The sequence below is a fragment of the Schistocerca americana genome, unplaced genomic scaffold (assembly GCF_021461395.2).
Source record: "Schistocerca americana isolate TAMUIC-IGC-003095 unplaced genomic scaffold, iqSchAmer2.1 HiC_scaffold_1380, whole genome shotgun sequence".
In the NCBI taxonomy this organism is placed as follows: Eukaryota; Metazoa; Arthropoda; class Insecta; order Orthoptera; family Acrididae; genus Schistocerca; species Schistocerca americana.
The window spans coordinates 1-19,476 of NW_025725460.1; the positions used below are offsets into that span (position 1 = coordinate 1).

General features: G+C 55.2%; 41 non-coding genes across 41 annotated transcripts; 34 read left to right on the forward strand and 7 right to left on the reverse strand.

The window, feature by feature from the left end:
* Positions 1-89: 89 nt before the first annotated feature.
* Positions 90-163, forward strand: Trnai-aau. Its single transcript has one exon. It is a non-coding gene; the product is annotated as a tRNA-Ile (tRNA).
* Positions 164-731: 568 nt separating this feature from the next.
* Trnag-ucc lies at positions 732-803 on the reverse strand. Its single transcript has one exon. It is a non-coding gene; the product is annotated as a tRNA-Gly (tRNA).
* A 342-nt stretch (positions 804-1,145) lies between these two features.
* On the forward strand, positions 1,146-1,215 carry Trnag-gcc. Its single transcript has one exon. It is a non-coding gene; the product is annotated as a tRNA-Gly (tRNA).
* A 380-nt stretch (positions 1,216-1,595) lies between these two features.
* Positions 1,596-1,668, forward strand: Trnam-cau. Its single transcript has one exon. It is a non-coding gene; the product is annotated as a tRNA-Met (tRNA).
* A 306-nt stretch (positions 1,669-1,974) lies between these two features.
* Trnae-uuc lies at positions 1,975-2,046 on the forward strand. Its single transcript has one exon. It is a non-coding gene; the product is annotated as a tRNA-Glu (tRNA).
* A 200-nt stretch (positions 2,047-2,246) lies between these two features.
* Positions 2,247-2,319, forward strand: Trnai-aau. The gene has a single exon. It is a non-coding gene; the product is annotated as a tRNA-Ile (tRNA).
* Positions 2,320-2,886: 567 nt separating this feature from the next.
* Positions 2,887-2,958, reverse strand: Trnag-ucc. Its single transcript has one exon. It is a non-coding gene; the product is annotated as a tRNA-Gly (tRNA).
* A 341-nt stretch (positions 2,959-3,299) lies between these two features.
* On the forward strand, positions 3,300-3,370 carry Trnag-gcc. Its single transcript has one exon. It is a non-coding gene; the product is annotated as a tRNA-Gly (tRNA).
* Positions 3,371-3,751: 381 nt separating this feature from the next.
* On the forward strand, positions 3,752-3,824 carry Trnam-cau. The gene has a single exon. It is a non-coding gene; the product is annotated as a tRNA-Met (tRNA).
* Positions 3,825-4,129: 305 nt separating this feature from the next.
* Positions 4,130-4,201, forward strand: Trnae-uuc. Its single transcript has one exon. It is a non-coding gene; the product is annotated as a tRNA-Glu (tRNA).
* A 198-nt stretch (positions 4,202-4,399) lies between these two features.
* Positions 4,400-4,473, forward strand: Trnai-aau. The gene has a single exon. It is a non-coding gene; the product is annotated as a tRNA-Ile (tRNA).
* Positions 4,474-5,041: 568 nt separating this feature from the next.
* Trnag-ucc lies at positions 5,042-5,113 on the reverse strand. The gene has a single exon. It is a non-coding gene; the product is annotated as a tRNA-Gly (tRNA).
* A 341-nt stretch (positions 5,114-5,454) lies between these two features.
* On the forward strand, positions 5,455-5,524 carry Trnag-gcc. The gene has a single exon. It is a non-coding gene; the product is annotated as a tRNA-Gly (tRNA).
* A 380-nt stretch (positions 5,525-5,904) lies between these two features.
* Positions 5,905-5,977, forward strand: Trnam-cau. Its single transcript has one exon. It is a non-coding gene; the product is annotated as a tRNA-Met (tRNA).
* A 578-nt stretch (positions 5,978-6,555) lies between these two features.
* Positions 6,556-6,629, forward strand: Trnai-aau. The gene has a single exon. It is a non-coding gene; the product is annotated as a tRNA-Ile (tRNA).
* A 980-nt stretch (positions 6,630-7,609) lies between these two features.
* Positions 7,610-7,678, forward strand: Trnag-gcc. Its single transcript has one exon. It is a non-coding gene; the product is annotated as a tRNA-Gly (tRNA).
* Positions 7,679-8,058: 380 nt separating this feature from the next.
* On the forward strand, positions 8,059-8,131 carry Trnam-cau. The gene has a single exon. It is a non-coding gene; the product is annotated as a tRNA-Met (tRNA).
* A 306-nt stretch (positions 8,132-8,437) lies between these two features.
* Trnae-uuc lies at positions 8,438-8,510 on the forward strand. The gene has a single exon. It is a non-coding gene; the product is annotated as a tRNA-Glu (tRNA).
* Positions 8,511-8,709: 199 nt separating this feature from the next.
* On the forward strand, positions 8,710-8,783 carry Trnai-aau. The gene has a single exon. It is a non-coding gene; the product is annotated as a tRNA-Ile (tRNA).
* A 569-nt stretch (positions 8,784-9,352) lies between these two features.
* Trnag-ucc lies at positions 9,353-9,425 on the reverse strand. The gene has a single exon. It is a non-coding gene; the product is annotated as a tRNA-Gly (tRNA).
* A 343-nt stretch (positions 9,426-9,768) lies between these two features.
* Trnag-gcc lies at positions 9,769-9,839 on the forward strand. The gene has a single exon. It is a non-coding gene; the product is annotated as a tRNA-Gly (tRNA).
* A 382-nt stretch (positions 9,840-10,221) lies between these two features.
* Positions 10,222-10,296, forward strand: Trnam-cau. Its single transcript has one exon. It is a non-coding gene; the product is annotated as a tRNA-Met (tRNA).
* A 576-nt stretch (positions 10,297-10,872) lies between these two features.
* Trnai-aau lies at positions 10,873-10,946 on the forward strand. The gene has a single exon. It is a non-coding gene; the product is annotated as a tRNA-Ile (tRNA).
* Positions 10,947-11,927: 981 nt separating this feature from the next.
* Positions 11,928-11,998, forward strand: Trnag-gcc. Its single transcript has one exon. It is a non-coding gene; the product is annotated as a tRNA-Gly (tRNA).
* A 381-nt stretch (positions 11,999-12,379) lies between these two features.
* On the forward strand, positions 12,380-12,452 carry Trnam-cau. Its single transcript has one exon. It is a non-coding gene; the product is annotated as a tRNA-Met (tRNA).
* A 304-nt stretch (positions 12,453-12,756) lies between these two features.
* On the forward strand, positions 12,757-12,828 carry Trnae-uuc. Its single transcript has one exon. It is a non-coding gene; the product is annotated as a tRNA-Glu (tRNA).
* A 197-nt stretch (positions 12,829-13,025) lies between these two features.
* On the forward strand, positions 13,026-13,099 carry Trnai-aau. The gene has a single exon. It is a non-coding gene; the product is annotated as a tRNA-Ile (tRNA).
* Positions 13,100-13,669: 570 nt separating this feature from the next.
* Trnag-ucc lies at positions 13,670-13,742 on the reverse strand. Its single transcript has one exon. It is a non-coding gene; the product is annotated as a tRNA-Gly (tRNA).
* A 342-nt stretch (positions 13,743-14,084) lies between these two features.
* Trnag-gcc lies at positions 14,085-14,155 on the forward strand. The gene has a single exon. It is a non-coding gene; the product is annotated as a tRNA-Gly (tRNA).
* A 370-nt stretch (positions 14,156-14,525) lies between these two features.
* Positions 14,526-14,598, forward strand: Trnam-cau. The gene has a single exon. It is a non-coding gene; the product is annotated as a tRNA-Met (tRNA).
* Positions 14,599-14,903: 305 nt separating this feature from the next.
* On the forward strand, positions 14,904-14,975 carry Trnae-uuc. The gene has a single exon. It is a non-coding gene; the product is annotated as a tRNA-Glu (tRNA).
* A 198-nt stretch (positions 14,976-15,173) lies between these two features.
* On the forward strand, positions 15,174-15,247 carry Trnai-aau. The gene has a single exon. It is a non-coding gene; the product is annotated as a tRNA-Ile (tRNA).
* A 569-nt stretch (positions 15,248-15,816) lies between these two features.
* Trnag-ucc lies at positions 15,817-15,888 on the reverse strand. Its single transcript has one exon. It is a non-coding gene; the product is annotated as a tRNA-Gly (tRNA).
* Positions 15,889-16,229: 341 nt separating this feature from the next.
* Positions 16,230-16,300, forward strand: Trnag-gcc. The gene has a single exon. It is a non-coding gene; the product is annotated as a tRNA-Gly (tRNA).
* A 380-nt stretch (positions 16,301-16,680) lies between these two features.
* On the forward strand, positions 16,681-16,753 carry Trnam-cau. Its single transcript has one exon. It is a non-coding gene; the product is annotated as a tRNA-Met (tRNA).
* A 305-nt stretch (positions 16,754-17,058) lies between these two features.
* Trnae-uuc lies at positions 17,059-17,130 on the forward strand. Its single transcript has one exon. It is a non-coding gene; the product is annotated as a tRNA-Glu (tRNA).
* A 198-nt stretch (positions 17,131-17,328) lies between these two features.
* Trnai-aau lies at positions 17,329-17,402 on the forward strand. Its single transcript has one exon. It is a non-coding gene; the product is annotated as a tRNA-Ile (tRNA).
* Positions 17,403-17,971: 569 nt separating this feature from the next.
* Trnag-ucc lies at positions 17,972-18,043 on the reverse strand. Its single transcript has one exon. It is a non-coding gene; the product is annotated as a tRNA-Gly (tRNA).
* Positions 18,044-18,384: 341 nt separating this feature from the next.
* On the forward strand, positions 18,385-18,455 carry Trnag-gcc. Its single transcript has one exon. It is a non-coding gene; the product is annotated as a tRNA-Gly (tRNA).
* Positions 18,456-18,835: 380 nt separating this feature from the next.
* Positions 18,836-18,908, forward strand: Trnam-cau. The gene has a single exon. It is a non-coding gene; the product is annotated as a tRNA-Met (tRNA).
* A 305-nt stretch (positions 18,909-19,213) lies between these two features.
* Trnae-uuc lies at positions 19,214-19,285 on the forward strand. The gene has a single exon. It is a non-coding gene; the product is annotated as a tRNA-Glu (tRNA).
* Positions 19,286-19,476: the final 191 nt, after the last annotated feature.

Genomic DNA, 19,476 nt, shown 5'->3' on the forward strand with positions numbered 1-19,476 from the left:
GGGAAGCAGACACACGACGACCATAGAAATGGTGTATGGCTTCATGCCACCTGTTTTCCAGCGTAGGGCTGAGCAAACGCATCTGCCCAGGCCCGTTAGCTCAGTTGGTTAGAGCGTCGTGCTAATAACGCGAAGGTCGTGGGTTCGATCCCCCCACGGGCCACTACTCTTTTACTACTACGAAAAGGCAGCGCCGATTTCAGCTGGCGAGTGTGATGACCAAAAGATCATCACCCTGCGTGGAAGTTGATAGAGGATCCGAACCCGACTCGTCGGGAAGCGCTACAGCATTCACTCGGCAATGGCCATAATATCTTGAATACACTGGTTCTCAACCGATAAAGAGAAAATGAAAGAAATGTCCGATTGCCGATGCGTACCAACTTTGGCCCTTGTTAGTACTTGGGCGGGTGAGCGCATGGGAACACAGGGCACTATTGGCACTTTTACTTCCTATTTTTGTTTCTCCTTTCTTTTCGGAGCTACAGCCCGATTCGGTCAGGGAGACGCCACCGTGAAATGAAGGGGGCGTGCTGTGTGTCCATCGCCTCGCCTCTCCTTACCTCTCTCAGTCGTTTCTCGTGCTTGTCGTTTTGATATAGGCCGATTTGAGAGCGTCAGCTCTCGCGTCAGCTGAGCAAAGTCGAGACAAGTCGAGACACACTAAGGGCTGGTATGCAGCGAGTAAGAGGGCGTGGCAAAAGTACTCATACGCGAAATTAAAAGCCTGCTGCGGCGGCCGGGAATCGAACCCGGATCAACTGCTTGGAAGGCAACTATGCTGACCATTACACCACCACCGCACAACCGAGCGCCCCGCCTCCGCGCTGTGTCGGCGTCCCGCCTGTCGGCAGCGGCCGAAGGTGATCATACCTGGCAGGCGCATTTCGAGGTAGGCTAGGGGAGCACATCCACACGCATTCGGACAGCGTATCCGCGCACATTTCGCATCCTTTGGCAAGAGTCGGCGCCGGCGACGCAAGAGTACGCAGAGGACCGCGTTCTGGCGGCATTTTTTAAGCAGTGCAGTGCAGGATTCAGCGTCTGCAGCATCTTCTCCACAGAATGCTACGGCGCTTGACAGCAGTCCCACTTTCCCTTGAGACATCTGCTCGGGAAGCAGCGTGAGGTTACCGCTGGCCCGAGCATCGGTGGTTCAGTGGTAGAATGCTCGCCTGCCACGCGGGCGGCCGGGTTCGATTCCCGGCCGATGCATCGTTTTGCTTTTCCCGCGATAATGCTGCCGCGTGGCTTGCGCGCTTGAGATGCACGATCCACAAGAATGTATGGCTGGGTTCCCTTGAGAAGAACCGAGAACGCAGCACTCGCGGGTCCCCGCTAGGACGCCCGCATCATGTTCTACAGACTAGCGTCGGCCTGGCCTCACAAGTTGCTGGGTCCGGGTGCCTCCGAGGCACTGACTTTAACGACAAGGAGTGCTGCCTATCGTTGCAACAGCTGCAGCAGCACCGCAATCAACTGGGCCGGCAGTGCACGTGTAGCAACAGAACACGTTATCCAGGAAGTACAGTGTCTCTACGTCTAATATTGGGTACGGTATTTACCTAGTTTCCGGGACAAGCGGTGCACCCCGTGCCTCGGTAGCGCAGTAGGCAGCGCGTAAGTCTCATAATCTTAAGGTCGTGAGTTCGATCCTCACCCGGGGCATTTAGTTTTCTGTGACTGATGGTGGTGCTGTTGCTAAGGCGCCAACGTATTTCTTGTTTGTTATCCACAACGTTTCAACGCTTCAGCGGGAAAATGTTCACTTCCTGTTATTGCTACTTACAGCTTCCCTTTTCCTCTTCTCCCAGCAGAGCATGAAGCCAAAAGCATTGCTCTGCGACGTTTGAGGTGCGCGCCTTGCCAGTCAGTATGTGCAAAGATGTTCGCAAAGGAGAGAGGGGCGCCGACGCGGCACTCGACGCGAAATGCGACAAGCGACCGTACGAACGGTCGAACGGAACGGCCACATCCGATGTGGTCTAGTGGCTAGGATACCTGGCTTTCACCCAGGAGGCCCGGGTTCGATTCCCGGTACCGGAACGGAATTTTTTCCACACGAATCGTGACAAGTTTGAGCTGTCCGAGCGGCCGTTTCCCGTCCTGCTCGCAATGTAGCTACTGTTTCGTGACCGTCAGCAGAATATAGACTAGGGAAGCAGACACACGACGACCATAGAAATGGTGTATGGCTTCATGCCACCTGTTTTCCAGCGTAGGGGCTGAGCAAACGCATCTGCCCAGGCCCGTTAGCTCAGTTGGTTAGAGCGTCGTGCTAATAACGCGAGGTCGTGGGTTCGATCCCCCCACGGGCCACTACTCTTTTACTACTACGAAAAGGCAGCGCCGATTTCAGCTGGCGAGTGTGATGACCAAAAGATCATCACCCTGCGTGGAAGTTGATAGAGGATCCGAACCCGACTCGTCGGGAAGCGCTACAGCATTCACTCGGCAATGGCCATAATATCTTGAATACACTGGTTCTCAACCGATAAGAGAAAATGAAAGAAAATGTCCGATTGCCGATGCGTACCAACTTTGGCCCTTGTTAGTACTTGGCGGGTGAGCGCATGGGAACACAGGGCACTATTGGCACTTTTACTTCCTATTTTTGTTTCTCCTTTCTTTTCGGAGCTACAGCCCGATTCGGTCAGGGAGACGCCACCGTGAAATGAAGGGGGCGTGCTGTGTGTCCATCGCCTCGCCTCTCCTTACCTCTCTCAGTCGTTTCTCGTGCTTGTCGTTTTGATATAGGCCGATTTGAGAGCGTCAGCTCTCGCGTCAGCTGAGCAAAGTCGAGACAAGTCGAGACACACTAAGGGCTGGTATGCAGCGAGTAAGAGGGCGTGGCAAAAGTACTCATACGCGAAATTAAAAGCCTGCTGCGGCGGCCGGGAATCGAACCCGGATCAACTGCTTGGAAGGCAACTATGCTGACCATTACACCACCACCGCACAACCGAGCGCCCCGCCTCCGCGCTGTGTCGGCGTCCCGCCTGTCGGCAGCGGCCGAAGGTGATCATACCTGGCAGGCGCATTTCGAGGTTAGGCTAGGGGAGCACATCCACACGCATTCGGACAGCGTATCCGCGCACATTCGCATCCTTTGGCAAGAGTCGGCGCCGGCGACGCAAGAGTACGCAGAGGACCGCGTTCTGGCGGCATTTTTAGGCAGTGCAGTGCAGGATTCAGCGTCTGCAGCATCTTCTCCACAGAATGCTACGGCGCTTGACAGCAGTCCCACTTTCCCTTGAGACATCTGCTCGGGAAGCAGCGTGAGGTTACCGCTGGCCCGAGCATCGGTGGTTCAGTGGTAGAATGCTCGCCTGCCACGCGGGCGGCCCGGGTTCGATTCCCGGCCGATGCATCGTTTTGCTTTTCCCGCGATAATGCTGCCGCGTGGCTTGCGCGCTTGAGATGCACGATCCACAAGAATGTATGGCTGGGTTCCCTTGAGAAGAACCGAGAACGCAGCACTCGCGGGTCCCCGCTAGGACGCCCGCATCATGTTCTACAGACTAGCGTCGGCCTGGCCTCACAAGTTGCTGGGTCCGGGTGCCTCCGAGGCACTGAACTTTAACGACAAGGAGTGCTGCCTATCGTTGCAACAGCTGCAGCAGCACCGCAATCAACTGGGCCGGCAGTGCACGTGTAGCAACAGAACACGTTATCCAGGAAGTACAGTGTCCTCTACGTCTAATATTGGGTACGGTATTTACCTAGTTTCCGGGACAAGCGGTGCACCCGTGCCTCGGTAGCGCAGTAGGCAGCGCGTAAGTCTCATAATCTTAAGGTCGTGAGTTCGATCCTCACCCGGGGCATTTAGTTTTCTGTGACTGATGGTGGTGCTGTTGCTAAGGCGCCACGTATTTCTTGTTTGTTATCCACAACGTTTCAACGCTTCAGCGGGAAAATGTTCACTTCCTGTTATTGCTACTTACAGCTTCCCTTTTCCTCTTCTCCCAGCAGAGCATGAAGCCAAAAGCATTGCTCTGCGACGTTTGAGGGTGCGCGCCTTGCCAGTCAGTATGTGCAAAGATGTTCGCAAAGAGAGAGGGGCGCCGACGCGGCACTCGACGCGAAATGCGACAAGCGACCGTACGAACGGTCGAACGGAACGGCCACATCCGATGTGGTCTAGTGGCTAGGATACCTGGCTTTCACCCAGGAGGCCCGGGTTCGATTCCCGGTACCGGAACGGAATTTTTTCCACACGAATCGTGACAAGTTTGAGCTGTCCGAGCGGCCGTTTCCCGTCCTGCTCGCAATGTAGCTACTGTTTCGTGACCGTCAGCAGAATATAGACTAGGGAAGCAGGACACACGACGACCATAGAAATGGTGTATGGCTTCATGCCACCTGTTTCAGCGTAGGGCTGAGCAAACGCATCTGCCCAGGCCCGTTAGCTCAGTTGGTTAGAGCGTCGTGCTAATAACGCGAAGGTCGTGGGTTCGATCCCCCCACGGGCCACTACTCTTTTACTACTACGAAAAGGCAGCGCCGATTTCAGCTGGCGAGTGTGATGACCAAAAGATCATCACCCTGCGTGGAAGTTGATAGAGGATCCGAACCCGACTCGTCGGGAAGCGCTACAGCATTCACTCGGCAATGGCCATACTATCTTGAATACACTGGTTCTCAACCGATAAAGAGAAATGAAAGAAAATGTCCGATTGCCGATGCGTACCAACTTTGGCCCTTGTTAGTACTTGGGCGGGTGAGCGCATGGGAACACAGGGCACTATTGGCACTTTTACTTCCTATTTTTGTTTCTCCTTTCTTTTCGGAGCTACAGCCCGATTCGGTCAGGGAGACGCCACCGTGAAATGAAGGGGGCGTGCTGTGTGTCCATCGCCTCGCCTCTCCTTACCTCTCTCAGTCGTTTCTCGTGCTTGTCGTTTTGATATAGGCCGATTTGAGAGCGTCAGCTCTCGCGTCAGCTGAGCAAAGTCGAGACAAGTCGAGACACACTAAGGGCTGGTATGCAGCGAGTAAGAGGGCGTGGCAAAAGTACTCATACGCGAAATTAAAAGCCTGCTGCGGCGGCCGGGAATCGAACCCGGATCAACTGCTTGGAAGGCAACTATGCTGACCATTACACCACCACCGCACAACCGAGCGCCCCGCCCTCCGCGCTGTGTCGCGTCCCGCCTGTCGGCAGCGGCCGAAGGTGATCATACCTGGCAGGCGCATTTCGAGGTAGGCTAGGGGAGCACATCCACACGCATTCGGACAGCGTATCCGCGCACATTTCGCATCCTTTGGCAAGAGTCGGCGCCGGCGACGCAAGAGTACGCAGAGGACCGCGTTCTGGCGGCATTTTTAAGCAGTGCAGTGCAGGATTCAGCGTCTGCAGCATCTTCTCCACAGAATGCTACGGCGCTTGACAGCAGTCCCACTTTCCCTTGAGACATCTGCTCGGGAAGCAGCGTGAGGTTACCGCTGGCCCGAGCATCGGTGGTTCAGTGGTAGAATGCTCGCCTGCCACGCGGGCGGCCCGGGTTCGATTCCGGCCGATGCATCGTTTTGCTTTTCCCGCGATAATGCTGCCGCGTGGCTTGCGCGCTTGAGATGCACGATCCACAAGAATGTATGGCTGGGTTCCCTTGAGAAGAACCGAGAACGCAGCACTCGCGGGTCCCCGCTAGGACGCCCGCATCATGTTCTACAGACTAGCGTCGGCCTGGCCTCACAAGTTGCTGGGTCCGGGTGCCTCCGAGGCACTGAACTTTAACGACAAGGAGTGCTGCCTATCGTTGCAACAGCTGCAGCAGCACCGCAATCAACTGGGCCGGCAGTGCACGTGTAGCAACAGAACACGTTATCCAGGAAGTACAGTGTCTCTACGTCTAATATTGGGTACGGTATTTACCTAGTTTCCGGGACAAGCGGTGCACCCGTGCCTCGGTAGCGCAGTAGGCAGCGCGTAAGTCTCATAATCTTAAGGTCGTGAGTTCGATCCTCACCCGGGGCATTTAGTTTTCTGTGACTGATGGGTGGTGCTGTTGCTAAGGCGCCAACGTATTTCTTGTTTGTTATCCACAACGTTTCAACGCTTCAGCGGGAAAATGTTCACTTCCTGTTATTGCTACTTACAGCTTCCCTTTTCCTCTTCTCCCAGCAGAGCATGAAGCCAAAAGCATTGCTCTGCGACGTTTGAGGGTGCGCGCCTTGCCAGTCAGTATGTGCAAAGATGTTCGCAAAGAGAGAGGGGCGCCGACGCGGACACTCGACGCGAAATGCGACAAGCGACCGTACGAACGGTCGAACGGAACGGCCACATCCGATGTGGTCTAGTGGCTAGGATACCTGGCTTTCACCCAGGAGGCCCGGGTTCGATTCCGGTACCGGAACGGAATTTTTTCCACACGAATCGTGACAAGTTTGAGCTGTCCGAGCGGCCGTTTCCCGTCCTGCTCGCAAGTGTAGCTACTGTTTCGTGACCGTCAGCAGAATATAGACTAGGGAAGCAGACACACGACGACCATAGAAATGGTGTATGGCTTCATGCCACCTGTTTCCAGCGTAGGGCTGAGCAAACGCATCTGCCCAGGGCCGTTAGCTCAGTTGGTTAGAGCGTCGTGCTAATAACGCGAAGGTCGTGGGTTCGATCCCCCCACGGGCCACTACTCTTTTACTACTACGAAAAGGCAGCGCCGATTTCAGCTGGCGAGTGTGATGACCAAAAGATCATCACCCTGCGTGGAAGTTGATAGAGGATCCGAACCCGACTCGTCGGGGAAGCGCTACAGCATTCACTCGGCAATGGCCATAATATCTTGAATACACTGGTTCTCAACCGATAAAGAGAAAATGAAAGAAAATGTCCGATTGCCGATGCGTACCAACTTTGGCCCTTGTTAGTACTTGGGCGGGTGAGCGCATGGAACACAGGGCACTATTGGCACTTTTACTTCCTATTTTTGTTTCTCCTTTCTTTTCGGAGCTACAGCCCGATTCGGTCAGGGAGACGCCACCGTGAAATGAAGGGGGCGTGCTGTGTGTCCATCGCCTCGCCTCTCCTTACCTCTCTCAGTCGTTCTCGTGCTTGTCGTTTGATATAGGCCGATTTGAGAGCGTCAGCTCTCGCGTCAGCTGAGCAAAGTCGAGACAAGTCGAGACACACTAAGGGCTGGTATGCAGCGAGTAAGAGGGCGTGGCAAAAGTACTCATACGCGAAATTAAAAGCTGCTGCGGCGGCCGGGAATCGAACCCGGATCAACTGCTTGGAAGGCAACTATGCTGACCATTACACACCACCGCACAACCGAGCGCCCCGCCTCCGCGCTGTGTCGGCGTCCCGCCTGTCGGCAGCGGCCGAAGGTGATCATACCTGGCAGGCGCATTTCGAGGTAGGCTAGGGGAGCACATCCACACGCATTCGGACAGCGTATCCGCGCACATTTCGCATCCTTTGGCAAGAGTCGGCGCCGGCGACGCAAGAGTACGCAGAGGACCGCGTTCTGGCGGCATTTTTAGGCAGTGCAGTGCAGGATTCAGCGTCCTGCTAGCATCTTCTCCACAGAATGCTACGGCGCTTGACAGCAGTCCCACTTTCCCTTGAGACATCTGCTCGGGAAGCAGCGTGAGGTTACCGCTGGCCCGAGCATCGGTGGTTCAGTGGTAGAATGCTCGCCTGCCACGCGGGCGGCCGGGTTCGATTCCGGCCGATGCATCGTTTTGCTTTTCCCGCGATAATGCTGCCGCGTGGCTTGCGCGCTTGAGATGCACGATCCACAAGAATGTATGGCTGGGTTCCCTTGAGAAGAACCGAGAACGCAGCACTCGCGGGTCCCCGCTAGGACGCCCGCATCATGTTCTACAGACTAGCGTCGGCCTGGCCTCACAAGTTGCTGGGTCCGGGTGCCTCCGAGGCACTGAACTTTAACGACAAGGAGTGCTGCCTATCGTTGCAACAGCTGCAGCAGCACCGCAATCAACTGGGCGCGCAGTGCACGTGTAGCAACAGAACACGTTATCCAGGAAGTACAGTGTCTCTACGTCTAATATTGGGTACGGTATTTACCTAGTTTCCGGGACAAGCGGTGCACCCGTGCCTCGTTAGCGCAGTAGGCAGCGCGTAAGTCTCATAATCTTAAGGTCGTGAGTTCGATCCTCACCCGGGGCATTTAGTTTTCTGTGACTGATGGTGGTGCTGTTGCTAAGGCGCCAACGTATTTCTTGTTTGTTATCCACAACGTTTCAACGCTTCAGCGGGAAAATGTTCACTTCCTGTTATTGCTACTTACAGCTTCCCTTTTCCTCTTCTCCCAGCAGAGCATGAAGCCAAAAAGCATTGCTCTGCGACGTTTGAGGTGCGCGCCTTGCCAGTCAGTATGTGCAAAGATGTTCGCAAAGAGAGAGGGGCGCCGACGCGGCACTCGACGCGAAATGCGACAAGCGACCGTACGAACGGTCGAACGGAACGGCCACATCCGATGTGGTCTAGTGGCTAGGATACCTGGGCTTTCACCCAGGAGGCCCGGGTTCGATTCCCGGTACCGGAACGGAATTTTTTCCACACGAATCGTGACAAGTGTTGAGCTGTCCGAGCGGCCGTTTCCCGTCCTGCTCGCAATGTAGCTACTGTTTCGTGACCGTCAGCAGAATATAGACTAGGGAAGCAGACACACGACGACCATAGAAATGGTGTATGGCTTCATGCCACCTGTTTCCAGCGTAGGGCTGAGCAAACGCATCTGCCCAGGCCCGTTAGCTCAGTTGGTTAGAGCGTCGTGCTAATAACGCGAAGGTCGTGGGTTCGATCCCCCCACGGGCCACTACTCTTTTACTACTACGAAAAGGCAGCGCCGATTTCAGCTGGCGAGTGTGATGACCAAAAGATCATCACCCTGCGTGGAAGTTGATAGAGGATCCGAACCCGACTCGTCGGGAAGCGCTACAGCATTCCACTCGGCAATGGCCATAATATCTTGAATACACTGGTTCTCAACCGATAAAGAGAAAATGAAAGAAAATGTCCGATTGCCGATGCGTACCAACTTTGGCCCTTGTTAGTACTTGGGCGGGTGAGCGCATGGGAACACAGGGCACTATTGGCACTTTTACTTCCTATTTTGTTTCTCCTTTCTTTTCGGAGCTACAGCCCGATTCGGTCAGGAGACGCCACCGTGAAATGAAGGGGGCGTGCTGTGTGTCCATCGCCTCGCCTCTCCTTACCTCTCTCAGTCGTTTCTCGTGCTTGTCGTTTTGATATAGGCCGATTTGAGAGCGTCAGCTCTCGCGTCAGCTGAGCAAAGTCGAGACAAGTCGAGACACACTAAGGGCTGGGTATGCAGCGAGTAAGAGGGCGTGGCAAAAGTACTCATACGCGAAATTAAAAGCCTGCTGCGGCGGCCGGGAATCGAACCCCGGATCAACTGCTTGGAAGGCAACTATGCTGACCATTACACCACCACCGCACAACCGAGCGCCCCGCCTCCGCGCTGTGTCGGCGTCCCCGCCCTGTCGGCAGCGGCCGAAGGTGATCATACCTGGCAGGCGCATTTCGAGGTAGGCTAGGGGAAGCACATCCACACGCATTCGGACAGCGTATCCGCGCACATTTCGCATCCTTTGGCAAGAGTCGGCGCCGGCGACGCAAGAGTACGCAGAGGACCGCGTTCTGGCGGCATTTTTAAGCAGTGCAGTGCAGGATTCAGCGTCTGCAGCATCTTCTCCACAGAATGCTACGGCGCTTGACAGCAGTCCCACTTTCCCTTGAGACATCTGCTCGGGAAGCAGCGTGAGTTACCGCTGGCCCGAGCATCGGTGGTTCAGTGGTAGAATGCTCGCCTGCCACGCGGGCGGCCCGGGTTCGATTCCCGGCCGATGCATCGTTTTGCTTTTCCCGCGATAATGCTGCCGCGTGGCTTGCGCGCTTGAGATGCACGATCCACAAGAATGTATGGCTGGGTTCCCTTGAGAAGAACCGAGAACGCAGCACTCGCGGGTCCCCGCTAGGACGCCCCGCATCATGTTCTACAGACTAGCGTCGGCCTGGCCTCACAAGTTGCTGGGTCCGGGTGCCTCCGAGGCACTGAACTTTAACGACAAGGAGTGCTGCCTATCGTTGCAACAGCTGCAGCAGCACCGCAATCAACTGGGCCGGCAGTGCACGTGTAGCAACAGAACACGTTATCCAGGAAGTACAGTGTCTCTACGTCTAATATTGGGTACGGTATTTTACCTAGTTTCCGGGACAAGCGGTGCACCCGTGCCTCGGTAGCGCAGTAGGCAGCGCGTTAAGTCTCATAATCTTAAGGTCGTGAGTTCGATCCTCACCCGGGGGCATTTAGTTTTCTGTGACTGATGGTGGTGCTGTTGCTAAGGCGCCAACGTATTTCTTGTTTGTTATCCACAACGTTTTCAACGCTTCAGCGGGAAAATGTTCACTTCCTGTTATTGCTACTTACAGCTTCCCCTTTTCCTCTTCTCCCAGCAGAGCATGAAGCCAAAAGCATTGCTCTGCGACGTTTGAGGTGCGCGCCTTGCCAGTCAGTATGTGCAAAGATGTTCGCAAAGAGAGAGGGGCGCCGACGCGGCACTCGACGCGAAATGCGACAAGCGACCGTACGAACGGTCGAACGGAACGGCCACATCCGATGTGGTCTAGTGGCTAGGATACCTGGCTTTCACCCAGGAGGCCCGGTTCGATTCCGGTACCGGAACGGAATTTTTTTCCACACGAATCGTGACAAGTTTGAGCTGTCCGAGCGGCCGTTTCCCGTCCTGCTCGCAATGTAGCTACTGTTTCGTGACCGTCAGCAGAATATAGACTAGGGAAGCAGACACACGACGACCATAGAAATGGTGTATGGCTTCATGCCACCTGTTTCCAGCGTAGGGCTGAGCAAACGCATCTGCCCAGGCCCGTTAGCTCAGTTGGTTAGAGCGTCGTGCTAATAACGCGAAGGTCGTGGGTTCGATCCCCCCACGGGCCACTACTCTTTTACTACTACGAAAAGGCAGCGCCGATTTCAGCTGGCGAGTGTGATGACCAAAAGATCATCACCCTGCGTGGAAGTTGATAGAGGATCCGAACCCGACTCGTCGGGAAGCGCTACAGCATTCACTCGGCAATGGCCATAATATCTTGAATACACTGGTTCTCAACCGATAAAGAGAAAATGAAAGAAAATGTCCGATTGCCGATGCGTACCAACTTTGGCCCTTGTTAGTACTTGGGCGGGTGAGCGCATGGAACACAGGGCACTATTGGCACTTTTACTTCCTATTTTTGTTTCTCCTTTCTTTTCGGAGCTACAGCCCGATTCGGTCAGGGAGACGCCACCGTGAAATGAAGGGGGCGTGCTGTGTGTCCATCGCCTCGCCTCTCCTTACCTCTCTCAGTCGTTTCTCGTGCTTGTCGTTTTGATATAGGCCGATTTGAGAGCGTCAGCTCTCGCGTCAGCTGAGCAAAGTCGAGACAAGTCGAGACACACTAAGGGCTGGTATGCAGCGAGTAAGAGGGCGTGGCAAAAGTACTCATACGCGAAATTAAAAGCCTGCTGCGGCGGCCGGGAATCGAACCCGGATCAACTGCTTGGAAGCAACTATGCTGACCATTACACCACCACCGCACAACCGAGCGCCCCGCCTCCGCGCTGTGTCGGCGTCCCGCCTGTCGGCAGCGGCCGAAGGTGATCATACCTGGCAGGCGCATTTCGAGGTAGGCTAGGGGAGCACATCCACACGCATTCGGACAGCGTATCCGCGCACATTTCGCATCCTTTGGCAAGAGTCGGCGCCGGCGACGCAAGAGTACGCAGAGGACCCGCGTTCTGGCGGCATTTTTAAGCAGTGCAGTGCAGGATTCAGCGTCTGCAGCATCTTCTCCACAGAATGCTACGGCGCTTGACAGCAGTCCCACTTTCCCTTGAGACATCTGCTCGGGAAGCAGCGTGAGGTTACCGCTGGCCCGAGCATCGGTGGTTCAGTGGTAGAATGCTCGCCTGCCACGCGGGCGGCCCGGGTTCGATTCCCGGCCGATGCATCGTTTTGCTTTTCCCGCGATAATGCTGCCGCGTGGCTTGCGCGCTTGAGATGCACGATCCACAAGAATGTATGGCTGGGTTCCCTTGAGAAGAACCGAGAACGCAGCACTCGCGGGTCCCCGCTAGGACGCCCGCATCATGTTCTACAGACTAGCGTCGGCCTGGCCTCACAAGTTGCTGGGTCCGGGTGCCTCCGAGGCACTGAACTTTAACGACAAGGAGTGCTGCCTATCGTTGCAACAGCTGCAGCAGCACCGCAATCAACTGGGCCGGCAGTGCACGTGTAGCAACAGAACACGTTATCCAGGAAGTACAGTGTCCTCTACGTCTAATATTGGGTACGGTATTTACCTAGTTTCCGGGACAAGCGGTGCACCCGTGCCTCGGTAGCGCAGTAGGCAGCGCGTAAGTCTCATAATCTTAAGGTCGTGAGTTCGATCCTCACCCGGGGCATTTAGTTTTCTGTGACTGATGGTGGTGCTGTTGCTAAGGCGCCAACGTATTTCTTGTTTGTTATCCACAACGTTTCAACGCTTCAGCGGGAAAATGTTCACTTCCTGTTATTGCTACTTACAGCTTCCCTTTTCCTCTTCTCCCAGCAGAGCATGAAGCCAAAAGCATTGCTCTGCGACGTTTGAGGTGCGCGCCTTGCAGTCAGTATGTGCAAAGATGTTCGCAAAGAGAGAGGGGCGCCGACGCGGCACTCGACGCGAAATGCGACAAGCGACCGTACGAACGGTCGAACGGAACGGCCACATCCGATGTGGTCTAGTGGCTAGGATACCTGGCTTTCACCCAGGAGGCCCGGGTTCGATTCCCGGTACCGGAACGGAATTTTTTCCACACGAATCGTGACAAGTTTGAGCTGTCCGAGCGGCCGTTTCCCGTCCTGCTCGCAATGTAGCTACTGTTTCGTGACCGTCAGCAGAATATAGACTAGGAAGCAGACACACGACGACCATAGAAATGGTGTATGGCTTCATGCCACCTGTTTCCAGCGTAGGGCTGAGCAAACGCATCTGCCCAGGCCCGTTAGCTCAGTTGGTTAGAGCGTCGTGCTAATAACGCGAAGGTCGTGGGTTCGATCCCCCCACGGGCCACTACTCTTTTACTACTACGAAAAGGCAGCGCCGATTTCAGCTGGCGAGTGTGATGACCAAAAGATCATCACCCTGCGTGGAAGTTGATAGAGGATCCGAACCCGACTCGTCGGGAAGCGCTACAGCATTCACTCGGCAATGGCCATAATATCTTGAATACACTGGTTCTCAACCGATAAAGAGAAAATGAAAGAAAATGTCCGATTGCCGATGCGTACCAACTTTGGCCCTTGTTAGTACTTGGGCGGGTGAGCGCATGGGAACACAGGGCACTATTGGCACTTTTACTTCCTATTTTTGTTTCTCCTTTCTTTTCGGAGCTACAGCCCGATTCGGTCAGGGAGACGCCACCGTGAAATGAAGGGGGGCGTGCTGTGTGTCCATCGCCTCGCCTCTCCTTACCTCTCTCAGTCGTTTCTCGTGCTTGTCGTTTTGATATAGGCCGATTTGAGAGCGTCAGCTCTCGCGTCAGCTGAGCAAAGTCGAGACAAGTCGAGACACACTAAGGGCTGGTATGCAGCGAGTAAGAGGGCGTGGCAAAAGTACTCATACGCGAAATTAAAAGCCTGCTGCGGCGGCCGGGAATCGAACCCGGATCAACTGCTTGGAAGGCAACTATGCTGACCATTACAACCACCACCGCACAACCGAGCGCCCCGCCTCCGCGCTGTGTCGGCGTCCCGCCTGTCGGCAGCGGCCCGAAGGTGATCATACCTGGCAGGCGCATTTCGAGGTAGGCTAGGGGAGCACATCCACACGCATTCGGACAGCGTATCCGCGCACATTTCGCATCCTTTGGCAAGAGTCGGCGCCGGCGACGCAAGAGTACGCAGAGGACCGCGTTCTGGCGGCATTTTTAAGCAGTGCAGTGCAGGATTCAGCGTCTGCAGCATCTTCTCCACAGAATGCTACGGCGCTTGACAGCAGTCCCACTTTCCCTTGAGACATCTGCTCGGGAAGCAGCGTGAGGTTACCGCTGGCCCGAGCATCGGTGGTTCAGTGGTAGAATGCTCGCCTGCCACGCGGGCGGCCCGGGTTCGATTCCCGGCCGATGCATCGTTTTGCTTTTCCCGCGATAATGCTGCCGCGTGGCTTGCGCGCTTGAGATGCACGATCCACAAGAATGTATGGCTGGGTTCCCTTGAGAAGAACCGAGAACGCAGCACTCGCGGGTCCCCGCTCATCATGTTCTACAGACTAGCGTCGGCCTGGCCTCACAAGTTGCTGGGTCCGGGTGCCTCCGAGGCACTGAACTTTAACGACAAGGAGTGCTGCCTATCGTTGCAACAGCTGCAGCAGCACCGCAATCAACTGGGCCGGCAGTGCACGTGTAGCAACAGAACACGTTATCCAGGAAGTACAGTGTCTCTACGTCTAATATTGGGTACGGTATTTACCTAGTTTCCGGGACAAGCGGTGCACCCGTGCCTCGGTAGCGCAGTAGGCAGCGCGTAAGTCTCATAATCTTAAGGTCGTGAGTTCGATCCTCACCCGGGGCATTTAGTTTTCTGTGACTGATGGTGGTGCTGTTGCTAAGGCGCCAACGTATTTCTTGTTTGTTATCCACAACGTTTCAACGCTTCAGCGGGAAAATGTTCACTTCCTGTTATTGCTACTTACAGCTTCCCTTTTCCTCTTCTCCCAGCAGAGCATGAAGCCAAAAGCATTGCTCTGCGACGTTTGAGGTGCGCGCCTTGCCAGTCAGTATGTGCAAAGATGTTCGCAAAGAGAGAGGGGCGCCGACGCGGCACTCGACGCGAAATGCGACAAGCGACCGTACGAACGGTCGAACGGAACGGCCACATCCGATGTGGTCTAGTGGCTAGGATACCTGGCTTTCACCCAGGAGGCCCGGGTTCGATTCCCGGTACCGGAACGGAATTTTTTCCACACGAATCGTGACAAGTTTGAGCTGTCCGAGCGGCCGTTTCCCGTCCTGCTCGCAATGTAGCTACTGTTTCGTGACCGTCAGCAGAATATAGACTAGGGAAGCAGACACACGACGACCATAGAAATGGTGTATGGCTTCATGCCACCTGTTTCCAGCGTAGGGCTGAGCAAACGCATCTGCCCAGGCCCGTTAGCTCAGTTGGTTAGAGCGTCGTGCTAATAACGCGAAGGTCGTGGGTTCGATCCCCCCACGGGCCACTACTCTTTTACTACTACGAAAAGGCAGCGCCGATTTCAGCTGGCGAGTGTGATGACCAAAAGATCATCACCCTGCGTGGAAGTTGATAGAGGATCCGAACCCGACTCGTCGGGAAGCGCTACAGCATTCACTCGGCAATGGCCATAATATCTTGAATACACTGGTTCTCAACCGATAAAGAGAAAATGAAAGAAAATGTCCGATTGCCGATGCGTACCAACTTTGGCCCTTGTTAGTACTTGGGCGGGTGAGCGCATGGGAACACAGGGCACTATTGGCACTTTTACTTCCTATTTTTGTTTCTCCTTTCTTTTCGGAGCTACAGCCCGATTCGGTCAGGGAGACGCCACCGTGAAATGAAGGGGGCGTGCTGTGTGTCCATCGCCTCGCCTCTCCTTACCTCTCTCAGTCGTTTCTCGTGCTTGTCGTTTTGATATAGGCCGATTTGAGAGCGTCAGCTCTCGCGTCAGCTGAGCAAAGTCGAGACAAGTCGAGACACACTAAGGGCTGGTATGCAGCGAGTAAGAGGGCGTGGCAAAAGTACTCATACGCGAAATTAAAAGCCTGCTGCGGCGGCCGGGAATCGAACCCGGATCAACTGCTTGGAAGGCAACTATGCTGACCATTACACCACCACCGCACAACCGAGCGCCCCGCCTCCGCGCTGTGTCGGCGTCCCGCCTGTCGGCAGCGGCCGAAGGTGATCATACCTGGCAGGCGCATTTCGAGGTAGGCTAGGGGAGCACATCCACACGCATTCGGACAGCGTATCCGCGCACATTTCGCATCCTTTGGCAAGAGTCGGCGCCGGCGACGCAAGAGTACGCAGAGGACCGCGTTCTGGCGGCATTTTTAAGCAGTGCAGTGCAGGATTCAGCGTCTGCAGCATCTTCTCCACAGAATGCTACGGCGCTTGACAGCAGTCCCACTTTCCCTTGAGACATCTGCTCGGGAAGCAGCGTGAGGTTACCGCTGGCCCGAGCATCGGTGGTTCAGTGGTAGAATGCTCGCCTGCCACGCGGGCGGCCCGGGTTCGATTCCCGGCCGATGCATCGTTTTGCTTTTCCCGCGATAATGCTGCCGCGTGGCTTGCGCGCTTGAGATGCACGATCCACAAGAATGTATGGCTGGGTTCCCTTGAGAAGAACCGAGAACGCAGCACTCGCGGGTCCCCGCTAGGACGCCCGCATCATGTTCTACAGACTAGCGTCGGCCTGGCCTCACAAGTTGCTGGGTCCGGGTGCCTCCGAGGCACTGAACTTTAACGACAAGGAGTGCTGCCTATCGTTGCAACAGCTGCAGCAGCACCGCAATCAACTGGGCCGGCAGTGCACGTGTAGCAACAGAACACGTTATCCAGGAAGTACAGTGTCTCTACGTCTAATATTGGGTACGGTATTTACCTAGTTTCCGGGACAAGCGGTGCACCCGTGCCTCGGTAGCGCAGTAGGCAGCGCGTAAGTCTCATAATCTTAAGGTCGTGAGTTCGATCCTCACCCGGGGCATTTAGTTTTCTGTGACTGATGGTGGTGCTGTTGCTAAGGCGCCAACGTATTTCTTGTTTGTTATCCACAACGTTTCAACGCTTCAGCGGGAAAATGTTCACTTCCTGTTATTGCTACTTACAGCTTCCCTTTTCCTCTTCTCCCAGCAGAGCATGAAGCCAAAAGCATTGCTCTGCGACGTTTGAGGTGCGCGCCTTGCCAGTCAGTATGTGCAAAGATGTTCGCAAAGAGAGAGGGGCGCCGACGCGGCACTCGACGCGAAATGCGACAAGCGACCGTACGAACGGTCGAACGGAACGGCCACATCCGATGTGGTCTAGTGGCTAGGATACCTGGCTTTCACCCAGGAGGCCCGGGTTCGATTCCCGGTACCGGAACGGAATTTTTTCCACACGAATCGTGACAAGTTTGAGCTGTCCGAGCGGCCGTTTCCCGTCCTGCTCGCAATGTAGCTACTGTTTCGTGACCGTCAGCAGAATATAGACTAGGGAAGCAGACACACGACGACCATAGAAATGGTGTATGGCTTCATGCCACCTGTTTCCAGCGTAGGGCTGAGCAAACGCATCTGCCCAGGCCCGTTAGCTCAGTTGGTTAGAGCGTCGTGCTAATAACGCGAAGGTCGTGGGTTCGATCCCCCCACGGGCCACTACTCTTTTACTACTACGAAAAGGCAGCGCCGATTTCAGCTGGCGAGTGTGATGACCAAAAGATCATCACCCTGCGTGGAAGTTGATAGAGGATCCGAACCCGACTCGTCGGGAAGCGCTACAGCATTCACTCGGCAATGGCCATAATATCTTGAATACACTGGTTCTCAACCGATAAAGAGAAAATGAAAGAAAATGTCCGATTGCCGATGCGTACCAACTTTGGCCCTTGTTAGTACTTGGGCGGGTGAGCGCATGGGAACACAGGGCACTATTGGCACTTTTACTTCCTATTTTTGTTTCTCCTTTCTTTTCGGAGCTACAGCCCGATTCGGTCAGGGAGACGCCACCGTGAAATGAAGGGGGCGTGCTGTGTGTCCATCGCCTCGCCTCTCCTTACCTCTCTCAGTCGTTTCTCGTGCTTGTCGTTTTGATATAGGCCGATTTGAGAGCGTCAGCTCTCGCGTCAGCTGAGCAAAGTCGAGACAAGTCGAGACACACTAAGGGCTGGTATGCAGCGAGTAAGAGGGCGTGGCAAAAGTACTCATACGCGAAATTAAAAGCCTGCTGCGGCGGCCGGGAATCGAACCCGGATCAACTGCTTGGAAGGCAACTATGCTGACCATTACACCACCACCGCACAACCGAGCGCCCCGCCTCCGCGCTGTGTCGGCGTCCCGCCTGTCGGCAGCGGCCGAAGGTGATCATACCTGGCAGGCGCATTTCGAGGTAGGCTAGGGGAGCACATCCACACGCATTCGGACAGCGTATCCGCGCACATTTCGCATCCTTTGGCAAGAGTCGGCGCCGGCGACGCAAGAGTACGCAGAGGACCGCGTTCTGGCGGCATTTTTAAGCAGTGCAGTGCAGGATTCAGCGTCTGCAGCATCTTCTCCACAGAATGCTACGGCGCTTGACAGCAGTCCCACTTTCCCTTGAGACATCTGCTCGGGAAGCAGCGTGAGGTTACCGCTGGCCCGAGCATCGGTGGTTCAGTGGTAGAATGCTCGCCTGCCACGCGGGCGGCCCGGGTTCGATTCCCGGCCGATGCATCGTTTTGCTTTTCCCGCGATAATGCTGCCGCGTGGCTTGCGCGCTTGAGATGCACGATCCACAAGAATGTATGGCTGGGTTCCCTTGAGAAGAACCGAGAACGCAGCACTCGCGGGTCCCCGCTAGGACGCCCGCATCATGTTCTACAGACTAGCGTCGGCCTGGCCTCACAAGTTGCTGGGTCCGGGTGCCTCCGAGGCACTGAACTTTAACGACAAGGAGTGCTGCCTATCGTTGCAACAGCTGCAGCAGCACCGCAATCAACTGGGCCGGCAGTGCACGTGTAGCAACAGAACACGTTATCCAGGAAGTACAGTGTCTCTACGTCTAATATTGGGTACGGTATTTACCTAGTTTCCGGGACAAGCGGTGCACCCGTGCCTCGGTAGCGCAGTAGGCAGCGCGTAAGTCTCATAATCTTAAGGTCGTGAGTTCGATCCTCACCCGGGGCATTTAGTTTTCTGTGACTGATGGTGGTGCTGTTGCTAAGGCGCCAACGTATTTCTTGTTTGTTATCCACAACGTTTCAACGCTTCAGCGGGAAAATGTTCACTTCCTGTTATTGCTACTTACAGCTTCCCTTTTCCTCTTCTCCCAGCAGAGCATGAAGCCAAAAGCATTGCTCTGCGACGTTTGAGGTGCGCGCCTTGCCAGTCAGTATGTGCAAAGATGTTCGCAAAGAGAGAGGGGCGCCGACGCGGCACTCGACGCGAAATGCGACAAGCGACCGTACGAACGGTCGAACGGAACGGCCACATCCGATGTGGTCTAGTGGCTAGGATACCTGGCTTTCACCCAGGAGGCCCGGGTTCGATTCCCGGTACCGGAACGGAATTTTTTCCACACGAATCGTGACAAGTTTGAGCTGTCCGAGCGGCCGTTTCCCGTCCTGCTCGCAATGTAGCTACTGTTTCGTGACCGTCAGCAGAATATAGACTAGGGAAGCAGACACACGACGACCATAGAAATGGTGTATGGCTTCATGCCACCTGTTTCCAGCGTAGGGCTGAGCAAACGCAT